Below are 14535 nucleotides of genomic sequence, written 5' to 3'. Positions count from 1 at the left end.
AATGCCACAGTCCTTTTAGCAGTTCTATAAAATAATATAAATTGTTCTTTGATAAAACTAGCACGCTCCCAAGGGTAGGTTCATACTTCCCCAAACTATTTCAGTACTATAGAAAGTGAAACACACCTTCATAGTCTGGACCTCCCCCCATTGCTTTACTGATATGCTAATGAAAACACACATTGCCTTAGCAATGTGAAGGTATAGAAGCAAGGAGGAAATGCAATTCCCAGTATGTCTGCTACATGAAAAGTAGCTATAATCATACTTCGCTGTCTCCAGAGACCTGTTGAGGATTCCGCTTCTTAAACTATGAACATCACAGCCTGAGGTTAGGGCAAACTTCACAAGCGAGTGGTTGTAATGCTTAAAGGTCCATGCTATGTTTTTCTAGTAGTTCTGCTATACCAGAATCTGGAGGAGTTCAACTCAGATTTTACACGGCATGTGTTGCCCTGAACATTTTGCTTGGTTTGACCTGGGTCTGTAGCCTTCCTCGGGTGTTAGAAATAAGCATTAGGTTACCATGTGTGATATCCAACAAAGTTGGATTTATGTTTGCACAAAAAAACTTTCCTTCCCTCTCCTCTGTTGGCACACCCTCTGCACCCTCCCCAACTCTGCTCTGGAGGGTTGGAGGGAAACTCACAACCAATTTAGGGAGTGTGCAGGGGCACATGGGGAGGGGAGAGGAAGGGGAAGTTCCATTGTACAGCCAGAAGTCCTTGTACTAACAGAACTACTTCACTGGATGCCACCCCATGTAAGGGAGGGGGCAATGGGGACAACCATGCTAGCTCTGCCTCCCCAATCATTGTTCCACTCACCTTCCAACTGGTTGAGGGCAATTTTCTGAAGCAGAGAGTCTTCTGTACTCGTCAGGGCTCCCATGTGAGTTAGAACCCTGATTTTTCAGGATTCTAAAATGTGTAGGCAGCCTCTATGGCTACAAGAGGCTTGTTGCTTCAGACAGTCACCCTCTGTGACTTGGAGGCAACTGGAATAGTGATGGGCTGGGGATATTTATTTATTTTATTTAAATATATATGTCACAGCTTCATAAAAATATAACAAGATGGTGTACAACATAGAAGTATGTTGGTAGAAAAAAAATCACATTCCAAAAGTCTGTCTGAACAGTTGTTTTCAGAAGACATTTAGGAAAAAGCAGGGGTAACTCCTGCTGGACCTCTGTTGGCAAGGAGTTCCCACAGGGCACAGCCCTTTAGGTACACTTGGGCCCTGGTAAAGGGGTATGTGGGGACCACCAAAAGTGCCCCATCAAAATACCTCAGTGATTGAGCATGGAGCGTAAGGAATCTAGCTGTCGTTAAAGATACTTTGGGCCCAAGTTGTTTAGGGCTTTGTGAATTAAACCAAGAGCGTTGAACCTGGCTGGGTAGCAAATTGAAACCAGTGCAGCTCTTTCAGAAAATGAGAGATGAGCTAGTGTCTCATCCCCACTGTCCTGCTCTTATAGTAACACCTGAAGTAGCTTGAGTGTTCTCAGGCCTTAGTGCCTTTTTTCCTAATAGTATTTTTTTTTTAAAAAAATGAATTTTACAATATGCAAATCTCAGAGCACAAACTCAAAATTTACAATAATCAAAAAGTAATAAACATACAAAGAAATCAAAATGCACAAGGCAAAACAATGATAATCAAACACATAAAATCAACATTGGAAAAAATAAAATAATTTTTGTAAAGAAATGAAAAGAGAGAAGAAAATCAAGAACCCAATTAGATCAAACATACATGGAAGGCTAAGTTCGATATCCACTAACATCATATCATTATCCAAAGCATGCTGTATCAGTTTTCAAATCCTACAAGAAACGGTATACTTGGAAATATAGAAGATCAGAATACAACCACTACAATTAAAGCTGCACCTGTAAAAAAAGTATTATTATTGTTTAATAATAATAATAATAAGAAGAAGAAGAAGAAGAAGAAGAAGAAAGTTTGGACATGATTGGGTCTTAGCAGACCTTGTGTCTCAGCATTGGGGCACATGCACACACACACACACATTTTTACATTTGTGCTGTATGCAAAGTAGTCACTTTCTGATCTTGCAACATTCTCCACACATCCAGGGTTTTGTTCAATTTAATGCACCATCTCTCCACTTGCCCTCTTTCTGCAAGTTAAATGAGAGGATGCTTAAGTCAATATTCTTTCCTCAAATTTAAAGTGCTTCTTGGGAAATTTGCCAGATACGCTCTTGTGGACGTGCTTACCTTAAAAAGATGTTTAAAAAAAATCAAAGGGTAAGAGGACAGAGCAAATTACTCAGACTCTTCTCCCCTGCTATAACTTCAGAAAAATGCTGTGCATGTTGTATTAGCTTTCAATGATGTACCAACAACAGGTCACAGTACACCTCATCAATTTGATAGTTTTGTCCTTAGAATATTTATCAGTATGTTTCATGACTGGGTTCTTGAGGTACCAAAACAATGGCGAAGACATAAGCATTCCAGTATTAAATCCTATGCTAATGACACAAGAATTGTCTTGATAGGATGATGTTTCCTTAGCCTCCCACAGTGTTCTGACAAGGTAATCCTTGCCACAAGATGTGGTGATGGTGATTAATGTAGGTGGTTTTTAAAGGTGAGAAGGCATCAGTGCAGGAGTAAGAGAAGAGATCCCCTCTAAGGTGTACAAAAATACAATTGATTCAGCCAGATACATTTCAAATGTTCTTTGTCACGGCCACTGGTAAAACAAAGCAACGCTCTGAGCAACTCTCAGAAATCACTTCGCCACAGAGCACATAGGAAACCGAACATTGTTCCTTAGCTTTACCAGTGCTGCATAAGAAGAGTATTAGAAACAAGTTGGGCTGAATCAATTGTATTTTTCTGCACTTTAGGTTCCCTTTTCTCTTGCTCCTTTGAAAAAATGGATGTTAGCCATAGCAGTGCCAATTAGCCTCCATAGGGTACCTATGCGTGTTGCTAGGGGCTAAAAAAAATTGTTGCCTTCTTGCCTTGCTGGTCAGTGTTTGGAACAGGATGCTGGAATCAGTGGAGAAGTTTGGTCATTTTAAAGTTTGAACTAAATGGTCTGAACTTGATAGACATGTGAATCTTCTCTTTAGAGGGTCAGGAGCATTACTCCCTTTACTTCAAATGACTTATGGAGCCCCTCTCTTTAGATGTTAAGGCACTAACTTGCAGTTCTTTACACCTCACTGCCATAGCCGGACTACCTTGTACTGTGGCCCCAATGGCGGAGGCGGCCTCAACTTGCTTCAGGGTCTCCTGGGACCTCACAGGAGCTCCTGTGCTCTCACATGGATGGAATTTGCCCCCGCCCTGCTGATCCAATTTGTCCTGCTCCACCTCCCTCACCCCCAGCATCATGGAGAAGGAAGAGGCAGCAGGAAAGAACGGACCTTTCCCTGGTGGAAGAATGCAGCAAAATTCCCCTGGAGCAGGGCCAGATGGCAGGGGAGGAACAGGAAGAAGAGGTGCCACACCATAGGGCAAGCAACAGGCTGCAGTGTGCAAAAAACTCCTCTTAATTCTGACCACGAGGGGATTGGAATTAAGCAAATATTTGCCCATAGCAGCCTGCAACCTGTTGCTTGCCCCACAGTATGGCACCACCTCTTCCTGTTCCTCCTCCTCCACAGTCTGGCCCTGCTAGGGAGGCTTTTAACACGGCTGCCACTCTGTCCTTCCATGTGGGGAGGGCCCCTCCTCTCCTGCCTTCTTCTGTGTGGTGCTGTGAGTGGGCAGGGCAGATCGGATTGGTGGCAGGGGGAGGGGGTGAATTCCATCCACAGTCCCACAAGAGGTGTATGGTGGCTACACCTAGGAAAATGATTGCAATCCGGAAGATGTGATCTTTCTCTTCATGAGCTTCCCCACCTTCCTTTGGTGTTAGGCGCTTACTCTGGACCTTGTTGGTTGGTGGTTGACAGGGCTGGAGGGGAATTTTACTCCCAATCATGATTTGGTCCCTGGTCAGGAGGTTTTCATCTTTCCCTCAGTAAGGGCAACATGTTTATTGTTAGGTGCTGTATTTTCTTGTCAGAACTGTGTAGTGGAAAATGGCATTGGGCAGGATAATCTATTTAAGGTATACCTCCATATAGGGTTTTGTGGCAGTCCTAGCTCAGCACCCCCCCAACCTGACATCATTCATCTCAGGCTGTCATCTGGTCCCTAGATGCTTGGCCTGCACCACAATGGGGACTGTTACACTGGCAGCTCCCAAGGCCATACCCAGCAGGCAGGTTGAATGTGGTTTCAAACACCAGATTTGGATATGGATATGGATCCCTGCCCTATGCCACACTGACCCCTCTTATTTACTTGAAATCAGTAAAGTTATGGCCTAGTTTAGTCTGTCCAATGAGTTTGTCTCATTTCTTTTTCTGCCCTCAGGGACACCGGTTGTGCATTTTGCAGAAGGTTTATTACTTCACTTACTTCAAAATGTGGTAAGCCACCAGATGTTCTACACTTGGGTCCCTTCCTGCTCATCCTGCCCCACAGTCTCGCCCTGAGTGTACCACTGCCAAGACCAGATGGACCATTGCTCAAATGTGGCAGAGCTTATTATATTCTTATACTTTGCATTTATGTTGTGCCTTTTCAGTGTTCAAAGCACTTCACTAATATTCTTGGCAAGATCTGATTTTTCAGTAGCTCTTGGTAGAGCTATCCCATGAATATGTTCTTTTTTTTAAAAAAGCCACATAATCTAATAAGCCATCATTATATTTTCTTATAATTGTGATTGTTTGTTTATAAATATATTTGTATATCACTTTTTTATTTCAAAAATCATCAAAGCAGTTTACAACAAATAAAAAACATAATAAAATAAAACTATTAGAAATTCAGTAAAAACAAGGCCAGCTGTTTTTGTGGGTTACATACATGTTGTGTGCAAAAGAAACATCATCTTTTGTTTCTGCCAAACCTATTGCCTAATCAATTTCATTGGCTGGCCTCAGGTTTAAATAGTTTAGTCTGAAACCTTACAATCATTTACCTAGGAGTAAGGGTGCAATCCAACTGCTATTTATGCCTGGCTGAGAAGAGTTGGATATAGTGGACCTCAGGCTGAGCTGGCTGGGTCCTGGCTCAGCTGGGTTCACACAGGCTACACCAGCATAAGTCCCTCATCCTGGTTCAGCCAAAGGTCTGTCAGAGATCCAGCCCAGCATAAGGGGAGCTGGTGGAAGCCAGTGGAAGGCCTGCAAAAGGGGCATTCTAGGGGTGTGTCGGAAGAAGGGCTGAGAGGGGCAACTTATACTATATCCAGGTCCCATTCAGCTCCCTCCTGCGGCCCTCCGTCCTGGCAGCCAGTACTCAAGGAAAAGGGTGGCAGAAGGAAACATGTATTTTGTTTCCTTTCTGCCACATCCTGCCTGTACAGCCAGCCTCCTCCCCTCGAAGAGGCCTCTGAGCAGCAGCTGGGTGTGGTGGCCCCTTCTGCTAACTCCACCTCTGCCTGCTTCACTCCTGCCAGTCTCCAGCAAGTTGGATTGCTCTGCCCATCTCATTCATAGTCTTACTTCTGAGCAGATAGGCACAAGACTGTGCTGTTAAGAGAGAGAAAAACAATTTCCCATTGCCCACAATGGCATTCATAAATGAATACATTTGAACCATGTATCGTGCTTAAACTAGCAAGCTAGTTCTTGGGAAAAAATAGTAGAAAAAATATGAAAGAGAAATTACCAAGCACACAGAACAGGGCGAGGATCCTATGCACCTCCAGTTGTTGTTGGATTCTAATTCCCATCAGCCCCAGCCAGCATGGCCAATGGTCGGCGATGATAGGAGTTGTAACCCAGCAGCATTTAAAGGGCCCAGGTTCCTGATTCCTGATATAGAACAACAAATCTTACTGAAGAAGAACTGGCAAAGCTTCCAAAAAAGCTATGTCCAATCTAACTAGCCTTTCAGAGTAATTTGAAAGTGTCAATAAGCATATGGATAGTGGCAGGGCTTTTTTTTTTGCAATGATACTCATCAGTACAGAGTACTGGCACTTTTTTTTTTGGCTGCCCATGACAATCATTGGATGCTGGGACCCACAGAACTTTTATCAAGGTATGACTATCGGCACCTCATTTTTTTTTTTTACCAAAAAGCATTGGATAGGGGTGATCCAGTAGATGTTGTATACTTTTTAAAGGCTTTTGATAAAGTCCCTCACCAAAGATTTCCAAGTAAGCTTGATAGGAATTGGACAAGAGGGCCGGTCCTTTCATAGATCATAACTGGCTGAAGAACTAGTAGCAGAGAGTAGGGATAAATAGTTATCACAATGCAATGTAGCAATATAGTTCCCCAAGCATCTGTATTGGGACCTGTGATTTTTAAGTTGTACATAAATGACCTGGAATTAGGAGTGAGCAATAAGGTGGCCATGTTTGCTGATAACACTATGTTGTTTAAGGTGGTTAAAACAAAAAGGGACTATGAGGAGCTCCAAAGGGATCTCTCCAGACTGGGTGAATGGGCATTAAAATGGCAAATTTACATTACCATGTGAAGTGAAGAACATTGTGGCAAAAAGAATTCCCAACATCACATATACATTAATGAGGTCTGAACTGGTAGTGACTGACCAGAAAAATAATAATGCAGAGTTGATATAGATAACTCAGTGGAAATGACAACCCAGTGTGTGTCCACTATGAAAAAGATGAGATTTCATCTTAGGGACCAGTAGGAAAGGGATTAAAAATAAAACAGCCAATATCATAATGCCATTATACAAGTAGATGGTGCAACCACACTTGAAATACAGTGTACAGTTCACTTCACCCCAAAAAGAATATTACAGAGTTGGCAAAGGTTCAGAAAAGGGCAACCAAAATGATCAAGGTAATGGAGCAACTCCCCTCCAGTTTAGAACTTTCTCTTTTAAGGGAAAACAAACAAACAAAGAGGTGATATATAATATGCACGATGTGGGCAAAATCAGTAGACTGAGAGGTGTGTTTTCTCCCTTTCTCATAATACTAGAACCCAGGTTCATTAACAAAGCTGAATATTGGAATATTCAGGAAAGGCAAAAGGAAGTACTGGACGTCTTTGAAAGGGGATTAGGCAAATTCATGGAGAATAAGGCTATCAATGGCTATTAGTGATGGCCATGTACTACCTCCAGTACTGGAGGTGGTATGCCTAGGGATGGATGAATCTGTCAATTTCAGTTCTCTCAGTTTCTTATTTTTCCAGTCTTAAATTCCGTTCCTGACATTTCTGTAGCAATTTATGAATGTTAGTTAAATAATCCTTATAAAATGCATTGGCATTTTAATGCAAAGTTCTCCTAATAAACACATTTTTGTATGCGGTTTTGACTAAGAGTATTTTTGCAAGCACTTTCCCCTAATATAATGCCTTTTGTACATTATTTTCACTGTTGTATGTATGTATATGCACACTATACACTAGTATATGCATTTGTGTGCACATTACTTGGCTGTAGAACTGCATTGCAAAGTTCTGAGAAGTGCAAATTTTGAAGGATGACCGTGTTTCAGTTCACATCTGGAAAGTGTGAATTAGGTATGTTCTTAACTCCCCCCCCCAAAAAAATAGGCTTTCTTTATATAGAAGATTGTCCAATATTTCCATTGTTTTAGTTACCCAATTTCTCAATCATATATTTTTTGGAATAGAACAATCACAAGTATTGCAAATATGAACTTTTATTACAATTACATTACAATTACATTACAATTGCTGCGTTCATTTGCACATTTCCTAGGAATTCTTAACAATTTTTTGTTGCTGCTGAAATACATTGAATTGATGCTCTGAGGTTCTAGACATAGGGCTCATCCAGACGACTGTAAAATGTGTGACATGCCCGCTATGTGTGTTCATTATTTTTCAGTTGTCTAAATGATGTCTCACGCTGTTACGCATTTTTGTGGGTTAAATCCGCTCCTTGCAATACCGGCAAAAATGCGATTTGCTGTTTAAAATCGGGAATCATCCGCTGTGTCTTCAGGGGTAAGGATGCAATACCGCAGACTTTACAGCTGATGGGCGGTTCTTGGGTGTTTCCCCTTGCCCCTTCTCCTCATTCCAGCCAATCACATATCTGCACTTTTACGTATGTGTGAGAATAAGCCTGGGAAAATTGAACCAATCATTGCAATGGTGGGGTGTTGGGGGGGGTCTGCAACTACTGCACAGATGCATTTTATTTTTTGCCAGCCTGCAAACTGGGCTGCCACTCTGGGTGAGATCTGCAGTGCACAGCAAGCGAGAAAGGGGGGTGGTCGGTTTCAGCCTGCCTCCGGAAAGCTTTGTCAATTTCATTCTACTTGCTGGGGGTTTTGCTTCAAATCAGAAAAGCATACATTTGTTTAAGTGTTTTATGTTCACCGCCCAGAGCTATTGCTAGTCGGGCGGTATATAAATTTAATAAATAAAAATAAATAAATAAATAAAGTGTAATATTGCAAATGCAAACAAGAAAAGGACTTCTGGTCAGTTTCAAGCCTGCTCCAGAAAGCTTTGTCAATTTCATTCTCCGACACATTTTTTGCTTTTTTGGAGAAATAAGTGCAATTGCCAGCGTATCTCCTTAAATATCAATAAAGGCAGAAAAACATACATTCGTTTAAGTGTAATATCACAAATGCAAACAAGAAAGGGCTTCTGGTCGGTTTCAAGTCTGCTCCGGAAAGCTTTGTCAATTTCATTCTCAGTGGGAAGGCAGGAGTGAAACCAACCAGCAGCCTTTCCTTCCAGGCGAGAACTCCTTTACAGCCATATTGTGCTTCCTGGCAAAGGGGGAGAGGAGCATATGTAATTTTTTTGCTGACCAATTGGTTGATAGGGGGAGGTTTTAGAGGTGGAGCTTGGAAAAAGCGAAAAGAATGTAGGGGTCTTACCGCTGCGTGTGCGGGTGCAAAAAAGCATTTTTTTTAATTGGGAAAGAGCGAACTAAAAGGCAAAGTGAGGACTATCAGATGACAAACCGAATATGAAAACCGTGGATTATCAAGCTCTGTTTGGATAAGCCCATAGTCCTGCTTAGAGTAAAACCATTGAAATCAATATATTCAAGTCAGTCATGACTCAGTTTCACTTATTTCAGTGGGCCGTCTTAAAACCTGACAAATCTATATCCACCCCTTGGTGAATGTTCCACTATTTCCTTTCCGTTATGGTACACTGTTATTAAAACTGTCCTCTTATTCCTAGCCCCAGGTAGCTTTAGCCATGTTTTCCATCCATAGGAGGATTACTTCTTGTACCCAGTAACTACTGTTTGCTTAATGGACTTTGATGAAGAGTGTTTGTTAGACACCTTTTGAAAGTTCAAACATATATCTACTGCAATACACCTTTCTACATGATTCATATAATTCTAAAATGTCCTTCAGGCAAGACTTCTATTTATAGGTCATGCTAACGCTTCCTCCGTGAGGCTTGCTTTTTTATAAGCTTTTTTCTTAGCCCAGTTCCAAAATTTTGATCCCATTGCATTCACAACAACTAGCCTTGGAGTGACTAACCCTGCTTTCCAATTGCTCTTCCTTTCCAAATAAGTTCATCCTTATGAAGTGGTATGTAGAACTAGTGTCAGGGAGAGATTGCTAGAGATAAGAGGGGCATCAGATGCGTCATCTTTAACTGGCCTAGAGAATCTTAGCATTGCTCTGGAACATCATTTCCTGCTGGTGTTTATGTGACTGGTAGCTCGCTCTGCCTCCCAATTGTCTTATTTCTTTATGTAAATATTAGGACAGCATGTGTTAATTTCTTAAGCGTCTGGGATGCTTTCTTCATGTCAAACTAATTTATGTCTGGTTAATTCAATAAAGCCATAACGTCTATATCCACTCTTCCTTGTTGACTCTTTATCCCCATGTCTGTATCTCCCTGTGAGCACAACACATTCAAATGTTTCTTTAATAAGTCTTGGATGAATGTCATCTGGTTTTGGTGACTTGTTAATTTGTCAGTTCCAAAAACACAAGTCTTTGTCACCTCAGGTCGACACAGTTATTCAGATGCTCTTCGTGAGAAGAGTGGTTCCGGTTTGGGTTCCTCTCCAAACCTTCTGCAGCAAAGACTGATAAAAATAATTCAATCAGCTTCTTGGCTGTATTTCCCTATCTTCCTTCAGGAGTACCTTTTATATCTTTGCCATTTAACCGTCTCACACTGCTCTCTGGCTAGTTTCCTGCTTCTGATGCACTAAAGATATTTTTGATTAATACTCTTTGTATCTTTGAAAATCTGTTCCTCCAGTTCCTCTGTGGCTTGCCCTATTGTAGCTGTGTGATTGGTTTGTAGGAGTTCATTCTTTTCTCCTTTCAGATGTTATTCATTTGGGCAAGAATTTCTGGTTTTTTTTTTTATAAAAAAAACACTCCTTGCCTTTTATACCCTTTTATACCTTTTACAGACTATAATATCAAACTATGAAGGCATATTTTTCTAATCTGTGGTATGTCTTTTGTCTGAACCTTAATTACAGTGATTTTATATAACCTTCAGGTTTCCTAAAGGAACCTGATATTTCAATATATGCCTTTCTGCTTCTTTTTAACTATTTATTGATAAATACATAGGAACATAGGAAGTTGTGTTATACTGAGTCAGACCCTTGATCCATCTGACTCAGTATTGTCTACACTGACTGGCAGCTGCTCCCCAGGAGTTTAGGTAGCAATTTTTTCCAGCCCTACCTGGAGTAATGAACCTGGGATCTTCAGCATACAAGGCAGATGCTCTACCACTGAGCTACGGGCTTTCACAACTCAAAATAAACTGTGTTACACTTCCTGAGGGTGTCTGTATTCACTGTACACTTTATACATCTGATGAAGCTGGTTCTCATGTCATAATGCATATGGCTGTCTTTAAGGTTCCATAGCCCTCTGTTATTTTAGCTGAAACGTAAGTATTCTCCAAGTCATGAACATTCTACAAAATATACTATTTTTTACATGCTGGTGCATTCCAACATGCATTCTGCCTCCTGTACACTGAAATGGTTCAAGCCAGCAAAAAAACCACCATGTGTCTTTGCTGATAATGCATTAGAACTTAGATGCACAAATATGAGAGATTCCCATTTTTTTCCTCTGATTTACCTTGAGTTCTCCAGCTACACTAGTAATGATCAGGGTAAAAGCAATCAAAAATGGGTAACATCCCTGCTTGTGACTGGAATGTTCTGGGATCATCACTGACTCACAAAATAGGACCTTTCCTTGCCCACCACAATGATACTCTCACAGCTCAGAGTAAATCCAAATTATGCATACATTCTCAGCGCACATTCTGAGTTCTTGCTGAATCAAGCTACTCAATAATGGAGTAGACTCATTTAAATAAATTGTACTTAATTTGGGTTTACTCAACTTTAAGCATGGTGGGCCTGGGCTGAAACCAATGTATCAATTTTAATATTTATGCCCTATCTTGCTGTTACAGAAGTTATCCAAATTGTCTAACAATAATACCATAACAATAATTAAAAAATATAATAAACCAGTTATAATACCCCACAGCTAAAATAAAACTACAGTAAAAAGCATTATAGCTTCAACATAACCCTACTGTGCTAAAATTATAGCATCGTCTAGTGTGTAATATTCCCCAAAGCCCTCCACATCAGCCATATTTTGAAAATGTGGTGAAAGGCCGACAATGGTGTTGAAGCAATGTGAGACTGCCAGAAAATATATCTCAAAAGATACATACCGGGAATGCTTAAGGCATTCTAATTTTGTGAATTCTGATGACAATTGGCCTGACTTCTCAGATTAATGTATACACTGGAACATAATTATCCTTAGGATTTTACACTTATCCACATTTTGTGATACAGTTAGCCAAAAACAGAACAAAGCACATTATAAAATATGCATTTTAGGATATGTGATAAAATATTATTTAAATAATATTTAAATATGAATTTCCATACTGTTTTTTTTAAAAAAAATGCAAATTAATGCAAAAATGGGATGGAGTGGAGTATGGGTTGTGTTCAAATAAGGCCTACTCAAAGTAGACCCATTGAAATTAATGAACCTGTTACTCATTGTTTATTATCAAACCTCCCCTCTTTTTAACGAAGAAGCCTCTCTAACTCCCAATGGACTAAGCTGTGTTTTTTTCCATACTTATCCCCCCATCTTAGCTTTCCAATAATTCTGATTGGCTGGAGGAAGAGGAAGGCAGATTCCAACCCAGTCCATCAGTCATGTCCATTAACTTCAGTGGGTTTGCTCTGAATAGAACTAGCATTGAACATCACCCTTACAATATAAGACACGTGAAATTGATATGAACCAGAAGTAGATTGATCTGCCCTTTAGGGATGTGAGTGAGGGAAGATGGTGTCGGCTACGGATGTGTCTTCAAACACCCTCTGGTTACTACCGAGCTTTGCCTCCAGCTGGTAAGCTTTGTCTTTGTTTGAAGCAGCAAATTTAAACCATAACAATCTACAGAGGCTGGAAATATCTCTGAAGGACAGCGGAGGAAATTTGCTGCCAGTTCATGTACAGAAAATAGTTAGACCTCGGAGACACGCTAGATCCCCTTCCCTTCCCCCACTGTGATAAGGAGCCAAGTATATAGACAAGAAGAGTGCAAAGCGGATATACCTCCCCCACTTGAACAACTGGGTTTTTGCTAATCTAAACAGTAAACCGGCTGGTGCTGTAAGCCTTGAAGATTTACGAGGGGAGACAATTCCATCCCGGTCGAAGCACTAAGGCTGGAATGCAGAGAACTTTAACTCTAAATATAACACTGAGCTGCTAAACATCTAGCAGTTTGGCTGCCTTCATTCTTGTACATTTTAAGAGTTATAACTCTCCTGTTTGCCCTCTATTCTATCGACATTGAGTTCTCACTTTTTCGCTACCTGACTGGCCCATTGAACTCATGGTACTTACCAGGAAAAGATATAGGGATTTGGGGATTGCTCCCTGTACTGATGAGGCTCCTTTAAATGTGGGGGATAATCAAACTAAAATTACCCAGTTCTTTTCACTCCCCAAGGGAGACCTTGACACGGAGACAAAAGAGGGGTCGCCAACTATACTATCTCCCCCAATAGTCAACTTAGACTGGTCCTTGAATCCTAATTACAATCTTATTGGCCTAAAGGAGGACCCTGCTCTGACGGATTTAGCCACGAAGTTGGCAGCGGTAGGTTTTCCTACTTCCTGCAAACTCGGAAACAAAATCAATTTGAAGGATCATTTGGACAGCCGACCCAATGAACTGCCAACTTGTAGTGGCCTTCAGCAACCACTTATAGACCCTTCTGACCTCCCACCTGAACCCCCAAGCACCAAAATACCTCTTGAGGAATGGCTCCTCTCATTATCGGAAGACCTTGACCGTGTAAAATCTTTTCTCATGGAGTGTAACAGTCTCATTAATTAGCTAATTCTCTATTGTTGCAGATTCTATTTTTATGTAGAGATTTTTTTAAAAAAAATCCCACCTATAAAATATCGACATTAAGAATTGTAAATTTATCAATATTTCCTTTCATTTGATTCCTTTCAGAATAGAGATATTTCCTTTAAAACATCAAAGATATCAATGTTAATATCCACATTTTGTGTGTGGGGAAAAAAGACTGAAAAAAGCAGCAGCTAGCAGACAAAGAACGAACTCAAATCAATATCTGCCTGTTAGATCGAAGGAACACTTTTGAACCAGCATCAGCCAATGAACCCCATGCCTACTGCCCATCTCTTACACATACTGATCAGTATGCCAGGCTGAGAAGGTTGATCTGAGTGTGTGTGGGAGGCAGTTATAACTAAAATGGATTTCTAACCATTGGCAATCCATGGAAACATCTGCAGCTTGGATACAGAGGACATACAAAATAGCATTTATTGAAATAATTACAGGTATTGCATTTTGTGGCATCATTTCATTCAGGCATTCAGATGCCTGAGGCATACTCCTACACAGCATTTGACAGACAGAATGAGAATGAGTACCTTTGAGAAATGGAATCACAACATTTAACCAATTTCCAGATGGAGGGGAAGATCTAACTTTGACACATAAGGGGAAGACTCAAGATGGAAACTTTAGCTATATCTGATTCAAATGTTTTTAGGTCATAACCTTTTTGTCCTAACAAAAACAGAATCTGATTACAGATTTGGGTTATGTAGTTTACGGTTGGTTATTTATACAGCAGATTAAGGAGGGTAGATCAGGCTTCATTTCAGCCATTTCAAAAAGCTTGCATGAAACTCTCCTAAGCTAAACTTCATTGTCTGAGTGAGACTATTTTTAAGGATGACAAGGTGAATTTTATCATCTCAGGTCATCTTTGCTGAAATGCCAAAATGTTATTAGTTTCTGATACATTTGACAACATCTTTCATCCCCCCCTTTACAAAGAGTTATTCAAGTTTTTTCCTTTTTTAGCACAGATTGGTATACAGAAGATCCATTTTCTTGTCATTATTCAGTGGTTTATCTTTCTAGTAAAGCTTGGAAATGAGTAACAATCCTAAGCATACATATTAGG

Source organism: Rhineura floridana, chromosome 9 (assembly GCF_030035675.1).
Source record: "Rhineura floridana isolate rRhiFlo1 chromosome 9, rRhiFlo1.hap2, whole genome shotgun sequence".
In the NCBI taxonomy this organism is placed as follows: domain Eukaryota; kingdom Metazoa; phylum Chordata; class Lepidosauria; order Squamata; family Rhineuridae; genus Rhineura; species Rhineura floridana.
Note: the sequence above shows the minus strand (reverse complement) of the source record.